The 27,131-nt window shown below is 45.6% G+C and overlaps 1 pseudogene; it reads left to right on the forward strand.

The window, feature by feature from the left end:
* The first annotated feature begins 59 nt into the window (after positions 1-59).
* Positions 60-27,131, forward strand: LOC136480581 (IRK-interacting protein-like; annotated as a pseudogene).

Consider the following 27,131-nt stretch of genomic DNA (forward strand, 5'->3'; position numbering starts at 1 on the left):
TTTGCTTTCTTTTAGCTCTTGCTCGTGAAAAAGAAAACTGGTTGAAAGATAGGGAGGCGATGACTGACACCCTCCGTACTTCACAAAATCAGGCTAAGTCTGTAAGTACCTTTACTAATTCGAAGTTGAAAGAAACCCAAGATATTCTTGCTTAGGCAAAATTGATACAATCTGGCGCTGACCGAGATCTTGTTTAGGCCATAAAATCTATTCGAGATCTGCAGGCGAAGTTGAAGGCTACCCATGAGCAGTTCTAGGCTCTTTATGCTGTAGTCGCTCCAATCATTGCTTTAGTCTATCGGCGAGAAGACAGAGATCTAGGCCTTAGAGGCATAATACCGGTGCTTTCTTCCCAGTTTTATGATTTTGTAAGGGGTGGCTTTCACCGATGCATCAACAATGTGGTTTCATATGTCCAGGTTGTTGCTCCTGATGCCCCTCTTGAGCGGATTACTGAAGCTTCTGTAACGGCTGAGTTTTGAAGACAGTGGGAGGAGACCAAAGTAGAGCTTAGTGGTCTATCAGACCAAATCTTGGAACAGATGAATGTGCTTCCTGCTGTGCCTCCAGCTCCTTAGACATTTTGTGTAATGAACTTGTGGTTTCTTGTAATATATACTTGTTTCTGTGAATATGATCAGGCTTTGCCCTGCTTTTGAATCTGTCTTTGACTGCTATGAGAAGGCTTTGACCTGTCTTTCTTTTACTGCATTTGTGTAGTTTCTGAGTAGTCCTTCCACTTTGTGTGACTGGTTTTGTCGCTCTTTGGATAACAATAATCGACTGCATGTTGATATCCGGTTTGTAGAGTTGTTTTTTGCCACCCTTTTGGGCGTGGGATTTGATCATACTGCTATCTTGAGTAGATAGCCATCCTTGTAGGGTTGTTTCCTGCCGCTTTTGGGGCGAGTTGGTCGGCCATTCTTGCCAGATTGTACAATTGTTTTGGCTGCTCTTGGGCCGAGGCAGTTGGTCATGCTGTTCTTGGAATATGTAGCCAAGTTGACTTTGATCATGCTGCTTGTTGGGCGAAGTTTGTCGATAATACCGCTCTTGGGGTAGGCGACCGAGTTGTAAATTTGTAGATGCCGCTTGCTGGGCGAAGTAGTCGATCGTACCGCTCTTGGGGTAAAGTAGTCGCTTGACTGAGTTGTAGAGTTGATTGCGCTTGTTCTTTGTGTGGAGTGCTTGATTATACTACTCTTGGGGTCGACAACCAAGTTGTTGGAGTGCTTGTGCCGCTCCTTTGGCGAAGTAGTTGATCGTACCACTCTTGGGGTAGGTGACCGGGTTGTTGGAGTGCTTGTGCCGCTCCTTGGGCGAAGTAGTCGATCGTACCGCTCTTGGGGTAGGCGACCAAGTTGTTTTTGTAGATAGCGCCGCTTGTTGGGCGTAGTAAACGATTGTACCAGCTCTTGGGGTAAGCGATCGGACCCATATAGCACAACCGTTTTCGGGTTGGCTGTTTGCAGGGTAAGTAAGCAATCGTACCTGCTCTTGGGGTAAGCGATTGCACCCGTTTAGCAACAACTGTTTCTGGGTTGAGCTGTCTGCAGGGCTGCCCCTTTTTCCCCAACCTGATTACGGGTTGGTTCTGTCCGTTGGACAGGGCTGTCAGTTGTACCATCTCTTTTTATGGTAGAGTGACAAATGCTAGCTTGGGTCTTTGGCCGCCAGTGAAACCATCTCCATATGGTTGAGTGACAAAATTGCTCGTGTAGTGCAACCGTTTCTGGGTTGGCTGTTAACAGGGATGCCCCTTTTATCCCCAACCTGATTACGGGTTGGTTTGTCAGTTCAACAGGGCTTATATCTGAAGTCGTTCTTCTTGAAGAATTTCTGCTTTATTTCTCTTGAAGCTTGAGTACAATATGTTGTACTAATTGTAGAATCTTTTGAGTTGGCTGATATGCCAAGTATTCTTCACTGGTATTTCATCTGGAGTCATCAACTCGTATGTGCCCGGTCCTGTTGTGTTTTTCACGATGAAGGGTCCTTCCCATGGACTAAGTAGTTTGTGTCGTCCATCTTTCTTCTGGATTAGTCGTAATACTGAGTCCCCTGGCTTTAGTGATCGGGGCTGAGTACTTTTGTCATAATGTCTTCACAGCCCTTGCTGATATCTTGTATTTTGGATTATTGCACTGTCTCTTATTTCTTCTATTGAATCAATTTCTAACAGCCTTGTTTCTTCGGCTTTGCCTTCTTCGTATTGTTCTATTCTTAGAGATAGCCATATCAAGTCGGCTGGTAGTACTGCTTCTGATCTATAGACCAGAAAGAAAGGTGAGTAGCCAGTGGCTCTGCTGATCTGGGTTCTTAAACCCCATACTACTTTTGGTAGTTCATCGATCCATTTTCCACCATAATCTTTTAAATCTTCATATAATCTTGGTTTTAAGCCTTGTAATATGAGTCCATTTGCTCTTTCGACTTGTCCATTGGCCTATGGGTGTGCTACTGATGCAAAGTTGATTTCTATCCCACAATCTTTTGCCCAGTATTGAAATTCTCTTGCTGTAAATGGTGAACCAAGATCCGTGATTATTCTGTTGGGCATGCCGAACCTATGCATGATGACTTGTATGAATTCCACTGCCTTTTCTGCACTGTATTTGACCAAATGTTTATATTCAATCCACTTTGTAAAATTGTCGATTGCCACAAATATGTATTCAAAGCCTTCTTTTACTTTTTTGAGTGGTCCTACTTGATCCAGCCCCCAGCATGAGAACGGCCAAGCTGGTGGTATGCATATCAAATTATGAGCGGGCACATGTGATTGTCTGGCAAACATTTGGCAATTCTTGCATGTTTTGATGAGTTCTTCTGCATCTTTGAGTGTTGTTGGCCAATAGAACCCGGTTCTAAATGCTTTGCCGACCAGTGTCCTAGAGGCTACATGATTTCCACAACATCCTGAGTGGATTTCATCCAAGATTTCATTTCCTTTATCTGTTGGAACACATTTAAGCAGTACTCTAGATGATGCTGCTCTTTTGTATAGTTTGTCTCCCACCAGAACGTAGTTTTTGCCTCTTCATATAACCCGGGTTGCTTCTGCTTTGTCTTTGGGTAGTTTCTTCTCTTTAATAAAATCAATGTATGTTTGTCTCCAATCATTTTGTATGACCATGATCTGTCTTAATTGGTCTGGTTCTTCTGCTTGATCTATTTCCATTGGATCTGTTGTTTCCTTCTCCTTTTCTATGTTCCTGAGTTGTTTGAAGGATGGGGCTGTGAGTTCTTCTACAAATATACCAGGTGGTACTTTTGCTCTATCTGATCCTAGTTTGGCTAGCACATCTGCTGCAATGTTGGAATCCCTTAGTTAAGCATGGCAACAGATCGGGTTTGGGGCGGATATCCGCGGGTTTCGGGTTCTGCGGGTTCGGGTTTGGGGATGGTTTTTCACCCACGGTTTTCGGGTTTGGGGCCCCGAAACCAATCGGGTTCGGTTTCGGGTTTGGTTTTCCAACCGTGGATATCCAATGGATATCCAAAATAAATCATTTGGAATTAAAACTCATGTTTTATAATATACTAATAATAATTTGTTTACTTAGATTATTAAATTTATTTAAAGTTGACTCATGAAAATATTTATTATTTGTTGCCTCTTGTTTATACATGTGAATATGTGTATATATATCCGCGGATTTCGGGTATCCATTCGGGTTTCGGGTATCCGTTCGGGTTTTGGGTATCCGCTGGTTTGGTTTTGGTGATGGATTTCCACCCGAATCGGTTTTCGGGGCAGATTCGGGTTTCGATTTTGGGTTTCGGTTTTGGGTGCACGGAGACTCCACCCGATCCAAACCCGACCCGTTGCCATCCTTACCCTTAGTACATGATGGATTTCGAGCCCTTGGAATTTTTTCTCCAATTTTCTGACTTCTGCACAGTATGCATCCATATTGTCTTTTGTACAATCCCAATCCTTGTTGACTTGATTGATTACTACAGCTGAATCACCATAGACAAGTAGCCTTTTGATCCCAAGTGAGCTTGCAACTCTTAGACCATGTATTAATGCTTCATATTCTACTTCATTGTTAGTTGCCTGCCAAAGTATTTGTAGCACATACTTTAACTGTCTTCCTTCTGGTGATATGAATAGCACTCCTGCTCTGGCTCCTCCTAACTTTAGGGAACCGTCAAAATACATTTTCCAATGATCAAGTATTGGTTCGGGTTCTTTTTGACTGATTTCTGTCCATTCAGCAATGAAGTCGGATAATGCTTGAGATTTGATTGCTGTTCTTGATTTGAAGTCTAGGTTGAGAGCACCGAGTTCTACTGCCCATTTTGATATCCGACCTGTTGCATCTTTGTTGCGTAGAATGTCTTGAAGTGGAAAATTTGTTACCACTGTAATCTTGTGTTCATGGAAATAATGTCTCAGCTTTCTTGATGATATCAACACTGCATAAAGTAGTTTTTGCACGTGTGGGTATCTCACTTTTGATTCTGTTAGTACTTTGCTTATGTAATAGACTAGTCTTTGCACTTTGTAAGCGTGTCCAGGTTCTTCTCTCTCAACCACAATTGCTGTGCTGACAACGTTCTTGGTTGCTGTAATATATAGCATCATGTCTTCTTTGCCTTTTGGTGGTGTCATTACTGGTGATGATGCCAGGTATTCTTTTAACTTTTGGAATGCTTCTTCTGCCTCTTCTGTCCATTCAAAGTTTCCTGCCTTTTTCAATAATTTGAAAAAAGGTAGCCCTTTTTCTCCTAATCGGGAGATGAATCTGTTGAGTGCTGCCATGCATCCTGTAAGCTTCTATATGTCTTTAACTTTCTTTGAAGGTTTCATATCCATGATGGCTTTAACCTGCTTTGTACTTGCTTCAATTCCTCGGTTGTTGACAAGAAATCCGAGTAGTTGTCCTAATGGGACCCCAAAAAGACAATTTGTGGGGTTTAGCTTCCACTGCCATGCTTTTAGATTTTTGAAAGTCTCCTCAAGGTTTTCTATCAATGATCCGGGTTCTTTTATCTTGATTACCACATCGTCAATGTATGCTTCTACGTTCCTTCTGACTTGATTCCCCAAACAAGTTTGAATTGCTCTTTGATATGTTGCTCCTGCATTCTTTAGCCGAAAAGGCATTGATTTGTAGCATATGCCCCAAATGGTGTAATGAACGATGTCTTGCTTTGGTCTTCTTCTCTTAGAGATATTTGATGATAGCCTGAATAGCAATCTAGAAAGGATAATAGAGTTGATCCTGCTGTTGAGTCGATGATTTGATCAATCCTTGGTGGAACATATGGATCTTTCGAGCAATGTTTATTGAGGTCTTTGTAGTCAATGCACATGCGCCATTCTTTTGAATTCTTCTTCTCAACTAGGACCAGGTTGGCAAGCCAATCTAGGTTGATTATTTCTCTGATGAATCCCACTGCCATGAGCTTGGTGATCTCTTTTTTGATTGTTGTTTTTCTGTCTGGAGCGAATCTTCGTAGCTTCTGCTTAATGGGTTTGGACCCTTTGTTCACATCAATTATGTGCTCAGCCAACTTTCTTGGGACCCCTGGCATGTCGGCCGCCTTCCAAGCGAAGATATCTTTGTTGTCCCGAAGAAAGTTGGTGAGCGCGAGTTCCTATTTGGGATCGAGATTTGCACTGATGATTGTCGTCTTCTCTGGGTCACCAGTCAACAAGTCAATAGTCTTGGTAGCGGCTTCTTTTGGTGGTGCAAAGTTGCTTGGCTTCTTAGCCGGTATTTGAATCTCATCTGGGTTCATTTCGTTGGCTAGTATTGCAATCTCCTTTCGTTCCTTTATGTCTTGTAATCTTTCGGATATTTGTACTGCTTGTATGTCGCAATCATGTGCTTTCTTTAGATCTCCTTTCAATGATAATACGCCCTTTGTTGTTGGCATCTTGAGTAGTAGGTATGGATAGTGCGGCACTGCCATGTATTTTGTTAAAGCTGGTCTCCCAAGTATTGCGTGGTAGCATGATTCAAAGTCTGCAACTTCGAATTTGATGAATTCCATCCTGTATTTGTCTGGTGTGCCAAAGGTGACTGGTAGGGTTATCTGTCCGAGTGGCATAGCTGCTCTGCCAGGTACTATTCCATAGAATGGTGTGCTTGTTGGTGTCATTAGTCCTTCACAATCCAGATTTATCCTTCTGAGAGTATCTACAAAAATTATGTTGAGCCCGGCTCCTCCGTCGATGAGTACTTTAGTTACTGCCACTCCAGCAATAGTTGGACCCAGTACCAATGGGTAGCATCCTATGTTTGCTGCACTGGTCCATTGATCTTCTCTTGTGAAGTGGATGTGGTACTCTGACCAATCTAGATACCTTGGGGTGGCTGGTTCAGCTGCCATGATGGCTCTGTGAGCTAATTTCTCTTGCCTTTTACTTCGTGTGTTAGGAACACCTGAGAATATTACTGCTAATTGGCATTGGGGTTCTTGATAATCTCCTTTAGCTTTCTTTTCCTCCTTGAATTCTTCTTGCTTTTGCTCTGAGTTGTTTTGATTCCTGTTTTCTCTCTTCATGAATTGCCGCTGAAAAGTGTTGCATTCAACTAACTTGTGTCTAGTTCCTAGGTGTATGTGACATGGCATGTTCTCTATGTTTTCCGGTGCTCTTCCGCAGTAGTTGTTGCTTCGATAGTTGCTATTACTGTTGTACCCGCTGTTGTTACTGTTGTTGTTATTGTTGTAGTTGCCATTGTAATTGCCACTGTTGCTGTTGTCATTGTATCTTCTCTTGTTGTCTGTGGTTGCCACCATGTTGTCCTGCCTCGGCCTTTTGTCTTGCTGTCTGTAATCAGGTCTCCTATTTTCTAGGTTGTCCCTAGCAAACCAATGCTGGGTTCTTTCTTCTGATGAAATCAGCTTTTCAACAACCCTCTTGAAATCTTCATTTGTTCGTGGGTTCTCATTGAAATAGTCTTTGTATTGCCAGTTTGCTAAGATTCCTTCCGCAAAGGCTTCTATCACTTCTCTATCGGTAATGTCGTGGACTTGAGCCCTAAATTCTCTGAATCTTCTATAGTATTCCCTTAGACTTTCTCCTCTCCTTTGCCTTACTCCTTTCAACTCGGCTGCGGTCATTTGATGGGTAATAATGCCTGCAAAGTTGTTGCAGAAAGCTTCTTGCAAGTCTTCCCAATATCTGATTGATCTTGGCCTCAATTTGTCAAACCATTGTAGTGGCATTGCTTCGAGGGCCATTGGGAAAAATAGAGCCTTGATGTCGTCATCTCCTCCGGCTAACTCAATAGATTGGGAATAAACTCTTAGCCATTGTCTTGGTTCTACTTTGCCATCGTACTTGGAATGATTTGCTGGTTTAAATTTGTGTGGTAGCTTCAATGTTTGTAGTCTTCCTACGAAACAAGGGAATCTGTCGTATGGTTCCGTTCTTCCATAGTCTGGTGATCATACCCTTCTATAATAAGACCTGTCTTCTTTTAACTCGGACTCTCCGTAGTCATCTTCTTTGTCAAATCTTCTTGGTATTTCTTGGTAGTGTTGGCTCAATTCTGGTTTGCCTCTTTCTTGTTGCTTTGAGTAATGTTCCTGCCTTCCATTAGCATCAGCACTTTCTGTTGGTCCTAGCCTTTGAAAAATTGATTTTTTGGGTGGTTGCTCTCCTTGTGGCTCTTATGGAACTTCCTCACCGGGTTGTTTTCTGGTCCCCCGACTTCTTTCTTCTAATCTTCCTTTGTTTTTCCGTTATTCATGAGGGTGTGCAACTCCTTTGTTAATTCTTCAATTCTTTCCCTTTTTGTACTTTTTGTGGCTTCTCTTTCCGCCTTCTTTCTGTTGTATTCCATTAGTTCCGCCTTGTACTTATTCCAGATTTGCTTCCTTTATTGAGCCCTGTTCCTTCTTCCAGCCTTCAATTTATTCTTCTTTAGTCTTGCTAGCCTTTGCTCATCATTTTCGTTGCTGTTGCTTTTCTCATCCGGCGAGATGTTGCCTTCTGATTCGTCTGAAGATTTTATATCTGGTATCTGTGGTGGTTCCAAAGGTTGTTCTAACTGCTCCACCATATATATAGTGTACCTCTTCCGAGCTCTTCTTGTCCGATACTTCATCCTTCGTTTGGGAGAGCTGTCGATAGTTTCTGAGCTGGATCCGAGTTCTTTTCCCTCTTAATAAGGTAGTTCTTCAATGTACGTGCTAGTTTGGGCTTTGCTTGAGGTGAAAGAACCCGGCCAATGCACCACACAGTCTTGTGGGGTAACTATCATGATCATCCCTTCTTGTGCTCCCTCCAGGAGTATTTTTCTTGCTGAGTTCATCTTGTCTTGGGTAAAGTGTTGGTACGGGTTGTATTCCTTCACGATTGTTGTTGCGTCTCTGAGTCCAATTAGGCTTGGCTCTTTCGCTGTGAAGATTGTCTTGGAGTCGGGTTGTATCTCTTTCTCAGAGTCGGTTTCGTATCCGCTTCTTTCTTCATTCCAAGTTGGATCCGAAGTTGAAAGTTTCGTCATCTTCTCGGCGAGTTCATATTCAACTTTGTCGAAGAGTTCTTTTTCTTCTTTGAGACGGGTACGTAGCTTGCCATCGCCATCAGCCTCATAGATCTAGGATCCGAAGACGAAGGTTGTTCCCGCCGGAAAAGCCATCTTGAGGTTGAGGTCCGCTGAGCTCTCGAGAAAAAAATCATCGAAAGCCCCTACCTGGCGCACCAGCTGTCGATGTTTTACCACCGATAGCCTACCACGGGGGTACCCAGGATAGTTGTTCGGGCTTCGACAAATAGTGGAACTCGGCGGTTACGCAAAGAGACTCACGATTTATACTGGTTCAGGCCCTCGACTTGGTCGAGTAATAACCTTACGTCCAGTTCAGCGTTAGCCTGTTTGCGTCATATTGCTTTGAGTATTGGGTGTGTTCCATTCTTTACAAGGGATATCCTCACCAGCCCTTTATAGGCCAAGTGCTGAGAGGAGTTGTTTATGTTCTACTCGGATACAAGGTCAGAGTCCTAAGCTATGCTTCAGGCGCCTTTCCTTGTATAGTCCGAATTGGAGTTTTGGTCTTACACGTTGCTTTGCTTCGTGTTCTTCTTGGCGATTGGGCTGTGGGCCTTGTTACCAAGGCCCACTTCCCTATAGTATGGTCTATGGGGGGCCCATAGGATTCCCCATCGACAGTAAGGCAGGGCACTCAAGTCAACCGCAATACCAAGGACCGTACCCTGTACACCTGCCAGACAGTGCCCTGCGACCTTCCTGGCATAACAGAACCCAAGCAGTGTTGTAGGCGCCGACATTTCCCCTATAGTGTTGTGGGCGCCATCAACTCCCATACCAGACAAACACGGAAAGGTTCCCCCACGTGCCTCTGAGTCATCAACAGTGTTGTGGGCGCCGGCATTTACCGTACCAGACGAACATGGTAAAACCCCTTTCATGCCTCTAGGTATCAACAGTGCGGCAGGCACCGACGTCTACCATACCTGAAGAAAACGACTTAACCTCCCACATGGATCTGACATAAACAGTGTTATGGGTGCCTACAATCATCCTGTACCCAAGAGCATGGGAAACAAGACTTAGCATACGTACACTCTCTCCCTCTCACTTATAAGGCTATCCCCTTCATCTATAAAAGGGGATGCGCTCTCTCCCAAAATAGAGAGAGATCGATCAAGTTCACTAGTACACAACAACAGAACCACCAGGTTCAAACCACGAGCACACACTCGAACACTTAGCACATAGCGGAGCTCCCGTCACTCTCGGTCCTTCAGACCAGAGTCCGACCGGATCTCTTGTACCCCCATCTTTCTCCCTTCCGTTTGTAACCCCACAACAAACTTCGAGTACCTGGGCTCAGGAATAAAGTCACCGACCGACTCAAACTGGACGTAGGGCACATTACCTGAGCTAGTATAAACCCTGTGTCACTGAGTGCTAGGCCACCTCCGATCACAATGTATAACAAAACTATAAACATTTACATGTTGGTCACTTTCTGCACCGACAATATGAATCTAACTGCGTTCATCAATCATCATACAGATTCGATATATGCAGATGATCCTGTACTTGTATTTTCTCCGGTGTTGGGAAACACTATGCTTGTAAAGATTTTGAGAGGGTCATGGCATCAAGCCAACTATGTATTTCCAAGGCTCTTTAATTTTTATGTTGAAAAGCTAGTAGTAAAAGGTATGGGGTTTATAAGTGGTAACAATTTTACTTCCAAATTCCCATATAAGTATGCTGTTGGTTTAGGAAAATCAATAATTATACTCATAACTCTTACTGTTAGTAAAATTAAGTGTTAGTGACTGCATCTGAAGTAGTACAAGCTTCTGTCTTCTTTTTCTTGTTGCTTCTCTGCTATTTGCGTAAAATTGGTACATTCTTTGTAGCAGATTTCCATGTATGATGATAACCTCATTTTCCAGTTTAGTGCTGATTGAAAATACTGTGGTGTTGCCCAATTGAATAGCAAACACATATTTGGAGAGAACTTCGTATCATTATTAACATGCTAGCTATGCATAAAACGAAGAATTGTTATGTTTTTTGTTAGCTGAGTTATATGTTTCTTAGCTAATGAATAACTTCATGTAGGTCGTTCACAAGAATACTGCATCTGTTCTTTGCATGACCACCGTCAAGAATGAGGACAATCTTCAGTTCAGCAAGATCCTGCAAGCTATTAAGGTTGGATTTTATGAATATCTTTTTCTCCACATCCAATTTGTGTTCAATTGACTTATGTACTGACTGGAACTCATTCTCTCCTAGGCCAACTTCAACGACAAGTTTCATGAGGTCAGTAAGAACTGGGGTGGTGGTGTCATGCACTACTACAGAATGGACTTGTTGTCCCGGGCGGTAACGGCCTTTAGTCCTGGTTACCACGCCGGGACAACGATCCCAGGACTAAAGGTGGAACCTTCAGTCCCGGGTCATCGAGCCGGGACTAAAGAGGGACCTTTAGTCCCGGTTGGTGTTACCAACCGGGACTAAAGGACCTCCAGCCGAGCAAACCTAGCGCACCCTTTAGTCTTGGTTGGTAACCCCAACCGGGACTAAAGGTTCAACCTTTAGTCCCGGTTGGTAACCCCAACCAGGACTAAAGGTTTCTTTTCTTTTTCTTTTTTTTGTTTAATTTGTTTTCAGTTCAGTTACACATATTTGTTTAATATATAATATGTTTTTATGTACATATTCTACGCTGCTAATATAAATACACGCACGCATATAATTACATCTAATTCTCATCTCGAGCATTATTATATTCGAATAAAGTATGAAACTATATATATTATAGATATATATGTATATATACAACACTTTCGTAATCTTGTTCTCGAAAATAGCGATATCAATAAACATTTAATTTACATCATTAGTTCCTTAGATCAAAGTAGAACTCGCCGTTGGGATTTAGCACTTTTTCTAGAAGATATCCTGCTATTGACTCTTGAACTGCTTTCAGATGGTCTTTTTGCATGACCCTTCGTTTCAACCATTCAGTCTTGCATTTGAAATAAAAGGAAAAGTATTAATACATATATATATATATTTTTTCATTTAAAAATAAATAAAAAATTGATATATACGTACTCTGAGGACATCTTCAGGAGTTCTTCTTATGTATGCAGTGATAAATTCACAAACGTAGTATCCACACAAGTTATTACTTAGTTCCTGCCGCAAACACCACTGTACGAGAAGAAGATTATTCTCATCATCTCACACGTAAATTGAAGTACGATATAGTAATTAAACATGTGGGGAAGTATATATAATACTACTTACTAGTATTTCAACTACATTAAGTGGTGCCTTGCAATCCTTGCGGTGTTGTCGAATAAACTCTTTCCAAACCCTGTGCGACCAATAATGTACGATCGTTAATAAATTATGGCAAAGTCTATTCAATAATAGTTGTGCGCGAGAGATCGAAATTACCCCTAGATAATGTCTATCATATCTTGGTATAGTGCTCGCTCTTTTCTCAATGAGTCCAAGATTACTAACTGACTTGAGTTTAACTCAATGACAATGAGTATCCAGTGAAACCTGCATTGGTTTATACACACACGTACATGCATATAAGTTGTATTGATATTACATAAAATGTGTGGACTACATTATTATTAACACTTACTCAAAGTTGTACGGGAAAAGTATTGTTGTCTTGCCGTGCTGCTTCACGAAGAACCTCATGATATTCTTCTGTGCTTCAGATACCCACTGCTCCTTAGCAATAATACCAGTTTTGAATATGATATAAGGATCAATGAAGCCAACACTGGTGTCTTGTATTATTTGGAGCTCTAACATCTGGAATCTGTATATAAATATAAGTTACATATGAGGATAATTATATACACGTACGCATGGAAGTGAGTTTATTAAATAAAAGTAAGAATCACTTACAAACAAAAGCAGCTAATGATTGATTTGTCCAGAGCGTCCATGTGGTATAGTTGATGCAATTCTTCGAAACTAATATGTAAAATGTCATCGCCATAGAAGTAATGATGGTCTCTAAATCTGACAAAGATCCACTCCTCACCCCTACCACATGCCTGCATGTACCACTTGTTGAGCAAGTACATTTGCGTACCCAATTTATTCAGAGCCGTAGGGTTGTATAGACTTTTGCCAAATTTATAAGTCTTCCAGGTATCAACTTCTAGGTTCTGGATTAGAGCTTTGCCCGTCAATTGATCCAAGGTTAAACCAGTATTTTCAAAAAAAAGCATTAAGGTCTTGATCCGACACTTCTCCAGAGTTGTCTGGTCGATAGACTTCTATGTTGGAACCATATTCATTAGCAACAACAAGATTTTGCATTGGTTGCTTCTGTTGTCCGAGCTGTGGGACATCCTTCCCAGATGCTCTTTTCCTTTTCTTATCTGCATAATGTGACTTCACGAGGGAGTGGTCATAGTCTGATAGTGGCGGAGGCTTACAAAGTTCAAGCATCTTTTTCTTGTGAGCTTCGACCTTCTGCCTCAGCAGATCTCGTGGTATGTAAAAGTACGACTTCTCCTTAAGCTTCGCTTGTCTCTGCTTTTCGATATCTATAAAAAAATCTTTCACTTTTTTGTCTTCTTTAGCTGCTATTTGCTCATCAGTCTTTTCAGGAAGTATTTCTTGAGAAATAACTCTTTTTTCGGGGTCTTCTTTGCCACCGGGACCTTAGATGTCTCTATAGTGCGTCGCTGTGGAGGGGGTGGGGCGGTGTTGGAGACCGGCGTGGAGGCGATGAGGCCGGTGTTGGAGACCGGCGTGGAGGCGTTGGAGATCGTTGTGGAGGCAGTGGGGCCAGTGTAGGAGTTGGAGATTATTGTGGAGGCGATGGGGCCGGTGTAGGAGTTGGAGATCGCCGTGGGGATGAAGTCGTCTCGCCCCCCGTGACGCTGTGATGAGATGGGGAATGAATGATTGGGCTAGGCTGGGGGGAGACCCTGCTACAAAAACAAGTTGTTAGTCAATTATTTTTGAAGCCAATAGAAAATTAATGGAAAATAATATTTCATTCACTTTCATTCGTACATAGGGTGAGGTAGGGGAAGCGGTGGCGCCCCAGGAATGATGATGAAGCGTTTGCGCCATTGAATAAATGTCTTCTCTACTTCTCCTAGTGTCTTCTCCCCATCACCGCCTTCAATGTCAAGAGGAACATTGTTGTAACCTTTGAGCACTCTATCGACCGAGACGCTAGCATATCCAGGTTGAATAACTGACCCATGGATTCTTGGTGTCTTCGTTCGGTCTATTGGAGATACAACCCCGACAGCCACCATGATTAATGAATTATTACCATCTAGAATGTGCAGCTCACATGTTGTTAGAGGCTCAGTAATGTAATCAATAGGGAAGCGCAACCTAGCATCATCTTGAATAACTGGCAGCTCTGTGGAAGCACAACTGCTTTTCATCTGACCAACGGGGCTAATGGTGACTCCCGACGTTGATTGCGATTGCATTTGACTCATTGCTAGCTACACTTGCCTCTTGATCTCCTCCTGCATTCTTGCCTCAAGAGATTTTTCTCGTTCACGTGATTCAAGCAATGCTTGTCGTGACTCATTAACAAATTGCTCCAATACACAGATTTGGTCTGCCTCCTCATCCTTCTTTCTCTGGCGGCTTTTGTAGGTATCCTTGTCTGCTGGGAATGCTTGTAGCCACGGAACCACCCCATAGCCTCTTGTTCGACCACCATGTTCGAGATTCTCTAGGGCATATGTCAATTCATCCTTCTCTCTATTGGGCTTGAAAACACCACTATCAGCTTCTTCCCTAGCACGAGCTAGTCTCTGTGTTGCTCTCTCAATTTTTTGGCCAAAAATTAGCTTGCCAGTGTCTGGGTCTAGGCTTCTCCCATGAGTGTAGAACCAATTCTTCGCGCATTGAGGCCAGTTCTTCTCTATTGTTTCAGGTATGATTCCCTTGGCAGTAATCTCTGCTTCTAGGTTCTACCACTTGGGAATAGCACTCCTATAACCACCTGATCCCATGCGATGATGGTATTGCTTCTATCGGGCATTCTGCTGATTCCTCATCACACGTTCCTCACTCTCTTGAGATGTCTTGTATTCTACGAAGTCATCCCAATGGGACTCCAACTTGACAAACGCCTTAGCATTAAAATCCGACGTATCATTCTTCAAGATAAACTTTTTATACAATGTCTTCTTCCAACTCTAGAACAATGTTGCCATCTTCTTCATTGTCCAATCCCTCACTACCTCCTTCAAAGCATCATCTGCTTGTAATGTGAAATGCTGAGTGATATCTCTCCAAGCTAGGTTCTTGTCACGATCAGATACAAAACTAACATTAGGAGCGGATATCTTTTGCTTCCATTCACGAGCACTAACTGGGATCCTATCCCTTACAATGAACCCACATTGATTGACATATGTCTGAGCATGTGGTCCCAATGGTTTGCCGGTGTCGGTGTCGAATTCTGATATTATGAAACGACCCTCTAATGGCTTTTTTGTCCCTTGGACTTTCCTACTCTTGTCTGTAGTTGATGTAGATCCAGAGACCTCAGATGAAAAATCTCTGAATACCAAGTTTGATCATCTCAGCAAGATCTACAATTGTTACATAGCTCATTTTCCCATTTGAGAAAGTTTTATCAAACACTAGTCACAAATTCTTGATTCTCATAGACTTTCTAAAACTATGTCATACACTTGTGAAATTTGAACTACATTTTGTTCAAACTTTCTCAAATGAAAAAATGGCCTATATAAGGATTGTATATCTTGATGAGCTGAACAAACTTGGTATTCAAAACTTTTCAATTGGAGACAATCTAGGGTTCCGAAAACTAGTTTGTAGGCGTCGAAATTTAAAATCACAAATTTGAACCGTCCAAACTATCTCAAATGGAAAGTTGACCAAAACAACAATTGTAGATCTTGATGATTTTAACAAACTTGGTACTCAAAACTTTTCAATTTGAAGTCATTTAGAGTTCAGAATACTAGAGTCAAAGTGTTGTTTTTCCATTTGACCAAATTTGACTTGGTCAAACTTGCTCAAATGAGACACTAAATGACCTCAGATGAAAAATCTCTGAATACCAAGTTTGATCATCTCAGCAAGATCTACAATTGTTACATAGCTCATTTTCCCATTTGAGAAAGTTTTATCAAACACTAGTCACAAATTCTTGATTCTCATATAGACTTTCTAAAACTATGTCACACACTTATGAAATTTGAACTACATTTTGTTCAAACTTTCTCAAATGAAAAAATGGCCTATATAAGGATTGTATATCTTGATGAGATGAATAAACTTGGTATTCAAAACTTTTCAATTGGAGACAATCTAGGATTTGCATCATTGTATCATGCGGGCACAACAGTGATTTTTTTCTTGACGTATGACCCTTGGTTATGATCTTGTCGTAACCATAGAGTGTCTTCATCATTTAACATGATGCTTGGATCTTTCTTCACTATGAAGGGTGGAATTCGGACATTTCTTTCATAATCTTCTGACATGTCTGACTTGTCTTCAATTCCCACTATATTTATTTTCCCAGAAAGAACTATGTGGCGCTTTGGCTCATTGATCATTGAGTTGATGTCTTCGTTTTTTCCTCTCTTTGATTTTGTAGACATGTCTTTCACATAGAACATCTGACTCACATCGGCAGCAAGGACGAATGGTTCGTCTTTGTACCCAATATTGTTGAGGTCCACTGTTGTCATTCCATACTCTTTGTCGACTGTTACCCCTCCTCTGGTCAGCTTCACCCATTGGCACCAGAACAAAGGGACTTTAAAATTAGGTGCGTAGTCTAGTTCCCATATATCTTCTATGCAGTCATAATATGTTTGTATATTCCCATTTGGATCTGTGCCATCTATGCAAACACCACTATTTTGATTGGTGCTCCTTTTATCTTGGGCAACTGTGTAAAATGTATTCCCATTTATCTCATACCCTTGGTACGTGAGGATATGCCATGATGGTTGCCTAGACAACAAATATAGTTGCTCATCAATATTGTCATCGCCTTGACATTCTTTTCGCAACCAACCACTGAAACTTTCCATGTGCTGACGCCTAATCCAAGCTTCAGTCTTCCCTGGAAACTTGGATCGTAAGAACTCCTTATGTATCTCGATGTACGGATGCACCAATGACGAGTTCTAAAGAACTGTGTAGTGTGCTTTATTGAAATAATCGTCTTCCATGCCAATATATGTTTTCTTCCCTAAAGTTCCTTTACCACTGAGTCTCCCCTTGTGTCGCGATTCGGGAATGCCAATCAGGGCAAGGTCAGGAATAAAGTCAATATAGAACTCAATGACCTCCTCTATTCCATAGCCCTGGGCGATGCTTCCTTTAGGCTTAGAACAGACTCACATATTTCTTCAAGACTCCCATAAACCTCTCAAAGGGGAATATGTTATGTAAGAACACAGGTCCAAGAATACTAATCTCCTTCACCAAATGAACTAGGAGGTGTGTCATGATATTAAAGAAGGATGGAGGGAACACCAACTCAAAGCTGACAAGACATTGAACCACATCATTCTGTAGAGTAGCTAGTTCCACTAGATTGATTGCCTTCTGAGAAATTGCATTGAGGAATGCACATAGCTTCATGGTGGCTAGACATACATGTGGAGGTAGAATTCCTCTTAAAGCAACTGGAAGCAATTGCGTCATAAGCACGTGGCAGTCGTGGGACTTTAAGTTTAGGAATTTCTTCTCTAGTACATTTATTATACCCTTTATATTGGAGGAGAATCCTGATGGGACCTTGATGCTGCTTAGACATTCGAACATGTTGTCCCTCTCTTCTTTGCTAAACGTGTAGCTAGCAGGACTTAAGTAATGACGTCCATCATCTATCTTCTCTGGATGAAGGTTGTCTCGTTCTTTCATGCCCTGCAAGTCCTGGCGTGCTTCAAGTGAATCCTTTGGCTTCCCGTACACACCCATGAATCCTAACAGGTTCACACAAAGATTCTTTGTCAGGTGCATCACGTCGATTGCGTTGTGGACCTCTAGGACTTGCCAATAGGGTAGCTCCCAAAAGATGGACTTCTTCTTCCACATGGGTGCGTGTCCCTTAGCATCTTTGGGAACAGATTCGCTGCCTTGTCCCTTTCCAAATACTACTTTCACATCCTTGACCATTGCAAGTACATCTTCTCCGGTTCGGTTATGAGGCTTCTTTCGGTGGTCTGGCTTACCTTTAAAATGCTTACCTTTCTTTCTTACTTGGTGATTCAAAGGAAGGAATCGACGATGGCCAAGGTACACGACCTTTCGACATCTTTTCAAATATATACTGTCAAGGTCATCAAAACAATGTGTGCATGCATTATATCCTTTGTTTGTCTGACCTGAAAGATTACTTAAAGCTAGCCAATCATTGATTGTTACGAACAACATTGCTCGTAGGTCAAAGTGTTCTTGTTTGTACTCATCCCAGACACGTACATCTGGTTTGTTCCATAAAACTAGAAGTTCTTCAACTAATGGCTTCAGATAGACATCAATGTCGTTGCCAGGTTGCCTCGGACCTTGGATGAGGATCGGCATCATAATGAACTTCCGCTTCATGCATAACCATGGAGGAAGGTTGTAGATACATAGAGTAACTGGCCAAGTGCTATGACTAGTGCTCTGCTCCCCAAAAGGATTCATACCATCTGTACTTAAGGCGAACCTTAAGTTTCTAGCCTCATTTGCAAACTCTGGAAATTCCATGTCTATCGCTCTCCACTAGGACCCATCAGCTGGGTGTCTCAGCATATTGTCTACCTTACGGCCTTCTTTATGCCACCGCAACAACTTTGCATGGTCTTTATTTCTGAACAAACATTTTAAGCATGGTATTATAGGAGCATATCACATAACCTTGGCAGGGATTTTCTTTCTAGGACGTTGTTCACCCTCGACGTCACCAGGATCATCGCGTCTGATCTTATACCGCGCTGCTTTACATACCGGGCATTCATCCAAATTCTCGTATTCATTGCCATGGTAGAGGATGTAGTCATTAGGACATGCATGTATCTTCTGGATTTTTAATCCCAAAGGGCAGACAACCTTTTTTGCTTCGTACGTAGTGGTGGGCAATTCATTTGGCTTCGAAAGCATCTTCTTTATGAGGTTCAATAAATTCCTAAATGCCTTGTCGGATATACCATTCTTTGCCTTCCACTGTAGCAATTCTAGTGTTGTACCTAGTTTTTTTGCCCCTCTTCGGCCGTCGGGTATAGCAACTTCCTATGATCCTCAAGCATGCGCTCGAACTTAACTTTCTCTTTTTCACTTTCGCATTCTTGTTGTGCATCGCGAATGGCATCGCCAAGAGCATCACCGAGATCATCTTCTGCCGCTACCTCTTCTTCATCTCTCCCTATTGTAGTATCATCAAAGGCAGCATACTGAGCAATAATGTCATCAATGTCTAAATCTTCTCCTTCACCTTCTTCCATCATGACCCCGCTTTCTCCATGCTTAGTACAACATATATAGTTTGACATGAAACCTGACTTAAGCAAATGTGAATGAAGACTCATTGAGCTTAAATATTCCTTTAAATTCTTACATATGGCACATGGACAGCACATGAAACCATCCCGCTTATTTGCCTCGGCCACACCTAAGAAATAGTGCCCGCCCTCAATAAAGTCTTGGGAGCGGCGATCGGCATTATACATCCAATGGCGTGACATAATCTGCATTACACGACAAATTATGAAAACCTTGAACATAATTAAGTATTTTATTAAAAATCAAGGATTTGTGAAGATAAATCTCTTGTCATTTTTGTACTTATAGTTGCCGAGGAATGATTTTGCTACCTAAATTGTTTTCTGTCAACATCTAAGGGCATCCTACTCATACGCTTTGCCGGAATATAATGAGCCATTTCCTCAGCATTAGACTGAACTTTGTTTAAGCTGTCAGGTTGTCTATAAAGGCTGTTTTGCTATATAGTGGATCATCATTACATGAAAATATAAAAATTCAGGGCCTCCTGGACTCCAAACCGATGTGCATAATCAATTGGTTTTTACTTTTAGAAATATGTAGAACCCTGCTTTTAAGAATGCGTACTGCATGAGAGTATGGCCACAAGGGCCCAGAACTGGCTGGGGATGCCAGCATACAAGTAGAGTACGGACTGACGCTCGCAAACATGAAGAATCAATTGACCAGTAGTATGGTAGTATCATGTTTCCACTGAAATTATGAAATATTAAATGGTTGTGTCAAATGTGTTGCCTGCTGGTACAACATTTTCCCTTGGATCGTGCATGTTTTGCTTCATGCTGCTGTACTTTCAGTTCCAGTCCGTATTGTAACATAAACCTTGCTGCTTTCTTTGATGAATTCCCAGACCTATGATGAAGAGCCCTTGGGTGGAATGAACTACATTCGCCAAGATAACAGGAGTCTGTCTGAGAACTTGAGTGGCATCGGTTTGGACCGTGATGGCCTAGAAGACGAGATGGCGTTCTCGGATTTCGACAATCACAACACCTTCTCTTCGTCAAACAGCGAGCTCCATTTCTCCTCATCAAATGAGCACCTGCGGAACAGAAAGGCATGCAGAAACCATCCGTCACTCCTTCAACTCACCCTCTCTGCTGACAGTTTGCTTAGGTCAGCCAGCAGGATGACAGACTTAACTGAATTTAAGGCCGTTACGACGTGCAATACCTGCAAGCCTGCAACTATCAGTCGGGACACTGAAGCTGATGCCAAGTCCTTGAAGAACCTCAATAGCACCGCGCCGCTGTCAAACTACCACCCTGCTGCCTTCTTCCGGACAAGACACAAAGGGCCACATATTCTCTCCTCGCTCTTGATGGGATAAGTCTCTGTGTTGGCTGGTCTTTGTAGGGCTGCAGCATATGATTTTTATGGTTGCATGGTGGTCTTGCTGCCCATCAAGGACAACATTCTTGACTGGCTATGACAACATCTAAGCATCTAGGATAGCATCTGTTTTAGGACAGCATGTTAGCATCTAGCATCTTGGCATATGCTTAGCTGGCTAGCAGCCTATAAATATGTATCCCCAACCCCGCAGGTTGGTATAACATTTGTATGAGAAATAAACCAGAAAATTGCGCCAACTCCTAGTGTCATCCTCTCTCGATGAGAATAAGAATTCTGCTACTACTAAGAGTAAGAATTCAGCGACTAACAACTGGTATCGGAGTCGTACTATCCTGTAGCCTGAGCATCTCCTGCTCATCTCCTTTCCCAGCCTCGCAACAGCCCAAGCTGGGAGCAGCAGCAGCTCCGGCCGCTCCTGCTCACTCTTCTCCCTCTGCGCAGCTCATCTGAAGTAGCCCTCTCCCCACGCAGCCCTCCGGTAGCACGTCATGTCCACAGGACAGTCTCAGCACTCGGTCACCTCGAGCGCACGGCGTCGGCAGGAGGCCGAACTTGCCATGGTAGAGGAATGCGAGCGAGCGGTGGCAGAGACCACTGCGGCGGCGGCAAGGGCGTCGAAGCTGGCAGCGGCGGAGCTGGCAGCAGCCAGAGCGGAGGCGGAAGCGACGGCGGCGGCGAATGCAGCGCGTGCGGCGGCAGTGGAGGTCGAGGTTCTACGCGGCAGCATCAGCAGCTCTATTTCTGCTGATGACAGCGCCGACGCGGACCTCGAGCTGCTGGAGAGGGAGGCAGCGCGAGCGCGAGCGGCGCAGTGGGCAGCCGCGCACGCCCACGAGCGCGCGCAGCAGCCCAGACAGGCGCGGACGCGCTGGCGGCGCTCCTGGAAGAGGCGCACACGGCGGTGGCGCTCCTGGAGGAGGCACACACGGCAACGGTGGCGGACGGGTCGATGGAGAGCGCGACCTTCACAGATAGCGTGGCTCTCTCTCCCCGGATCGATACCGTGGTTACCACGGGCTCCAAGCTGTTGTTAGAGACGTCAGCCCCGGCGGTGGGTGGCCTACCCTCACTAAGACCAACTACGTCGAGTGGTCTGCGGTGATGAGGGTAAAGCTCCAGGTGCGGCACATGTGGGAGGCAGTCCGGTACGGCGACGTCGACTACGACCAGGATCGACGGGCGCTCGATGCCCTCATCACTGCAGTCCTGTCTGAGATGTAGTTCTCGCTTACCAACAAGCGGACTGCCAAAGAGGCTTGGGACGCCATCGCTGCGGCACGCACTGGTAGAGATCGCGTCCGCAAGTCCACACTGTAGGCACTTTGCAAGGAGTGGGAGAACCTGGCCTTCAAGCCAGGTGAGGATGTTGATGACTTTGCTCTCCGTCTCAACACTCTGTTGCAGAAGATAGTGCAGTTCGGCGATGACACCTACGGTGAGGAGAGAGCTATCGAAAAGCTCTTTCGCTACGTCCCCGAGAAGTACAAGGAGATGGCTCGCTCGATCGAATCTCTGCTGGATCTCTCCACGATGTCGATCGAGGAGGCAATAGGTCGCCTCAAGGTCATCGACAGCGATGAACCACAGTCTCTCTCGGGGCCCATCACCACTAGCGGGAAGCTCCTTCTCACTCGGGAGCAATGGGTTGCCTGCTAAGGTAACCGGAAGAAGGGGGAGCCTTCTTCCGCGATAGGCGGCCACAAGCATGGCAAGCCACGCAAGGCGCGCAGAGACGCCCAGGCTAGGGCACGAGGACATGCCCGAGGGTGATGCCCACGAAGGCGCCCAGGGTGGCGCCGCCGGCAAGCACAAGCCGGCACGAGACGACACCTGCCGCAACTGCGGCTAGCTTGGCCATTGGGCCAAGGACTGTCGACAGCCATGACGCGGCCAGGCCCGTGTCGCACAGGCGGAGGAGGAGGAGCCGGCTCTGTTCATGGCACATGCAAGCATCGAGCTACCTCCAAGGGCACCGGCCGCAGCGGCTCTCCTCCACCTTGACGAGCCAAAAGCACATGCCCTCCTCGGCAATGGCTCCGGCAACGATAAGACTGATGGGTGGTGCCTCGACACTGGCGCCACCCATCACATGACTGGTCGATGGGTGTTCTTCACCGAGCTTGACTCTAGCATCCGAGGCTCCGTCAAGTTTGGAGATGCCTCCGGCGTGGAGATCAAGGGCGTCGGCTCTGTCACCTTCACCGCCGTGTCTGGTAAGCACAGGCTGCTCACCGAAGTCTACTACATCCCCACATTGAGGAACTCTATCATCAGCTTGGGACAGCTGGATGAGAACGGTTCACGCGTGGTGGTTGAGGATGGAGTCATGAGGATTTGGGATCGCCGTCGTCGCCTTCTTGCCAAGGTAACCAGAAGCGCAAATCGACTCTACGTCCTTAATGTGCAGGTGGCACAACCCCTCTGTCTCCCTGCTCGTCGGGATGACGAGGCATGGCAGTGGCACGAGCGATTTGGGCACCTTCACTTCGAGGCCCTGAAGCGGCTTAGTGCAACGGAGATGGTGCGAGGCCTACCGTGCCTTGACCATGTTTAGCAGCTCTGCGACGTCTGCGTGTTGATGAAGTAGAGGCGACTCCCCTTTCCCCAGTGGGCAAGCTTTCAAGCCAAGGAGAGGCTCGAGCTTGTGCATGGGGTCTTGTGTGGCCCAGTGACACCGGCCACATCGGGAGGACGATGCAACTTCCTGTTGCTCATCGACGACCTCTCCCGCTACATGTGGGTGATGGTCCTTGGCAGCAAGGGAGAGGCTGCGGATGCCATCAGGCGTGCGCAGGCTGCCGTGGAGCTAGAGAGCGGCCGCAAGCTACGCGTGCTGCGCACCGACAACGGCGGCGAATTCACAGCGGCTGAATTCGCGTTGTACTACGCTGATAAGGGCATTCAGCGCCACTACTCCACGTCGTACAGCCCGCAGCAGAACGACGTCGTCAAGCGGTGCAACCAAACGGTTGTGGGAATGGCTCGGACCCTTCTCAAGCAGAGGGGGATGTCGGCTGTCTTCTGGGGAGAGGCGGTGGTGTCGGCCGTCTACATCCTCAACCGCTCGCCTACCAAGGCACTCGACGGCAGGACACCATACGAGGCTTGGCATGGGTGCAAGCTGACGGTCTCCCACTTGCGTGTCTTCGGCTGCCTCGCGTTCGCCAAGGAGCTTGGAGGACTCCGGGAGTGTTCATCGGCTACGCAGAGGGCTTGAAGGACTACCGCATCCTCGACCCAAAGACACAGTGTGTGTGCATGGCGCGCGATGTTGTGTTCAACGAAGGGCGAGGATAGGCGTGGGACAAGGCGGTGGACGGCGGCTCGGTTCCGACGTATGCCGACTTCACTATCGAGTACGTTCACTTCAAGGTAGCTGGGGGAGTAGGTAGCTCTTCTTTGATGAGCGCGTCTACCCAGTTCCTGAGCCTCCACCGACCCCGGCGCCTGCTACTCCGACAGCACCATGCTCTCTAGCCAGGACCTCGGCAGCGATGAGTTCTTTGTTGGCTCCACCACAGTCGGCACCGCCACACACTCCAACACCAACAGGCACCTCTCCAGGCATGTCTACTCCAACACCAGCTCGTGTCGAGCACAGCCCGGTTGAGCTCGCTACTCTGCTCTCTCACGACGAGGAGCGCATCGACATGTACCACGACGGCGAGCCGTCGTGGTACCATACGATGGAGAACCTTCTCGGCGACCAGCCGGTGCTGGGACTGGTGCCTCACGACCTGGAGGCGTAGTTGCACCTTACGTGTGATGATGGCGAGCCTCGGTCGTTTGCTGAGGCTGAGAGACTCGCGGCATGGCACGCCGCAATGCAGTTGGAGATGGATGCGATTGAGAAGAACCGCACCTAGGAGCTTGCTAACCTTCCTCGTGGCCACCGCGTGATCACCCTTAGGTGGGTGTACAAGCTGAAGAGGGATGAAGCTGGTGCCATCATCAAGCACAATGCTCGCTTGGTGGCACGAGGTTTCGTGCAGCAGGACGGGGTCGACTTCGACGACGCCTTTGCTCTCATGGCATGGATGGAGTCCGTGCGACTCCTCCTTGTGCTAGCTGCCCAGAAGGGCTGGCGTGTTCATCACATGGACGTCAAGTCGGCGTTCCTTAATGGCGACTTGAAGGAGGAGGTCTACGTGCACCAGCCGCTGGGATTTGTGATCCCCGGCAAGGAGGGCAAGGTGCTCCGCCTGCGCAAGGCCCTCTATATCTTGCGGCAGGCACCGAGGGCGTGGAATTCTAAGTTGGATTCCACGCTAAAGGGGATGGGCTTCGAGCAAAGCCCGCATGAGGCGGCCATCTACTGACGGGGCAGTGGAGGAAATGCTGTGCTGGTGGGTGTCTACGTCGACGACTTGGTGATCACCGACACAAAGGATGCGGAGGTGACGGCATTCAAGGAAGAGATGAAGGCCACCTTCTAGATGAGTGACCTGGGGCCTCTCTACTTCTACCTGGGAATCGAGGTGTACCAGGATGACTCCTGGATCACGCTTCGATAGACCGCCTACGCCAAGCGAATTGTTGAGCTAGCTGGGCTCACCGACTGCAACCCAGCTCTCACTCCGATGGAGGAGAGGCTGAAGCTGAGCCACGACAGCACGACGGAGGAGGTGGATGCTATGCAGTACTGGCGTCTTATGGGGAGCCTTCGCTATCTCGCCCACACACGGCCGGACTTGGTATTCTCCGTCGGCTACGTTAGTCGGTTCATGCAGCGACCGACGACGGAGCACCAGCAGGCTGTGAAGATGATCATCCGCTACGTTGCGGGGACTCTCGACCACAGCCTCTACTACCCTAGGTGCCCTAGGGCGGCACACTTCGTCGGGTACAGCGACAGCGACCACGCCGGTGACATCGACACCAGCAAGAGCACGAGCGGGATCCTCTTCCTCCTCGGCAAGTGCCTCGTTAGCTGACAGTCGGTCAAGCAGCAGTTGGTGGCCCTATCCAGCTGTGAGGCCGAGTACATAGCGGCCTCCACCGCTTCAACTCAGGCGCTCTGGCTCGCTCGACTGCTTGGTGATCTCCTCGGTAGAGACACTAGAGCGGTGGAGCTCAGAATGGACAGCAAGTCCGCTCTGGCCCTGGCAAAGAACCCCTTTTTTCATGAACGGAATAAGCACATCCGGTTGATGTACCACTTCATCCGAGGCTATTTAGAGAAAGGGAGCATCAAGGCAAGCTACATCAACACCAAGGACCAGCTTACGGACCTGTTTACTAAGCCTCTTGGGAGGATCAAGTTCCTTGAGCTCTGCTCTAGGACCGGGATGGTTCAACTTTCCTACAAGATGACACACAAGACTTAGGGGGAGAATGATGGGATAAGTCTCTGTGTTGGCTGGTCTTTGTGGGGCTGCAGCATAGAGTCCTTATGGCTGCATGGTGGTCTTGCTGCCGATCAAGGACAGCATCCTTGACTGGCTAGGACAGCATCTTAGCATCTAGTACAGCATTTATTTTAGGACAGCATGTTAGCATCTAGCATCTTGACATATGTTTGGCGGGATAGCAGCCTATAAATTATATCCCCAACCCCTAAGGTTGGTATGACATTTGTGTGAGAAATAAACCAAAAAATTACTCTAACTCCTAGTGTCATCCTCTCTCGATCAGAGTAAAAATTCTACTCCTACCAAGAATAAGAATTCAGCAACTAACAGCTCTTACCAAAGTCAAAAAGGAAACTGAAATCAGACATGTCACCGAACACCATCGAATGTGAGAACATGTCACAGCTTCTGAAGGACTGGGGTGTGTTCTCACTGGAGTCCCTGAAGAAAGAGGTTGTTGAGGCCAATGAGCATAGGGACGCTGCCCTGCAAGAAGTATCAGAGATGAAATTATCACTAGGAGAATTGACTACCAAGCTAGTGAGCCTGGAAACATACTGTTCAGAATTGAAGAAGGCTCTAAAGCAAGCGACGAGCGCAAAGAACATGCAATGTCACTCAAAGAGATCGGCTAGATCAGTTAGTGGGAGCAGAGACAGTTCCTTGCCCGTCAGTCATGAGGTTATGGTGGAAGGGTTTTTGCAGATAGGCCCCGTTCACATGCCTTTAAACCCGGCTTGATCCGCTTCTTTTTTTATCCAAAACAGTGTATTCCTCTCACAAATTCCTTCAGATTCCTCCAAACGAACGGGGCCTAGTATCCGAGGCCCGTCTTTCCATAAAACAGTTCTGCAAGGTATTGATACAGCAAGTTGAAGACGCTGACAACGGACTATCAGATAAGCTAAATTTACTCCTACAGCCATATCAAATCACTCAGTGACAAGCATCCAAAACTAGTGCTGTACCACCTTCAGCCGCTTCTGCGACCAGAAGATGAGCTGCATCGTGTCGACCCTGAAGCCTGAACTGGTCGTGGCCATGGGCCGAGCAGCTGCTGCAGTGCTTCTTCGTGGCGTATGGGAACACCAGTGGAGAATCCCATTCTAACATTCAGTGATATCAAATGTCTGTATATCTTAATCAATTCTTAGCAGAACCCCATTCTAACATTCAGTGATATGTGGACTGTGCACAACTTTGGTGGAACCTGAATGAGGCGTATGAGAACACCAGTGGACAGTTAGGATTCAGGAGCGTCGCATATATAGTTGGTGATTCTTATGAAAGGAAGCTGATCAATGTTTTTGCATAATGTCCAAAGTAACTGAGATGATGTACATCTTTGTTCATTGTAAATAAGGCTCAGTGAAGTAACAGAGATGATGTACACCTTTGTTCATTGTAAATAAGGCTC

This window comes from Miscanthus floridulus, chromosome 9 (genome assembly GCF_019320115.1).
Source record: "Miscanthus floridulus cultivar M001 chromosome 9, ASM1932011v1, whole genome shotgun sequence".
NCBI classification, from domain to species: domain Eukaryota; kingdom Viridiplantae; phylum Streptophyta; class Magnoliopsida; order Poales; family Poaceae; genus Miscanthus; species Miscanthus floridulus.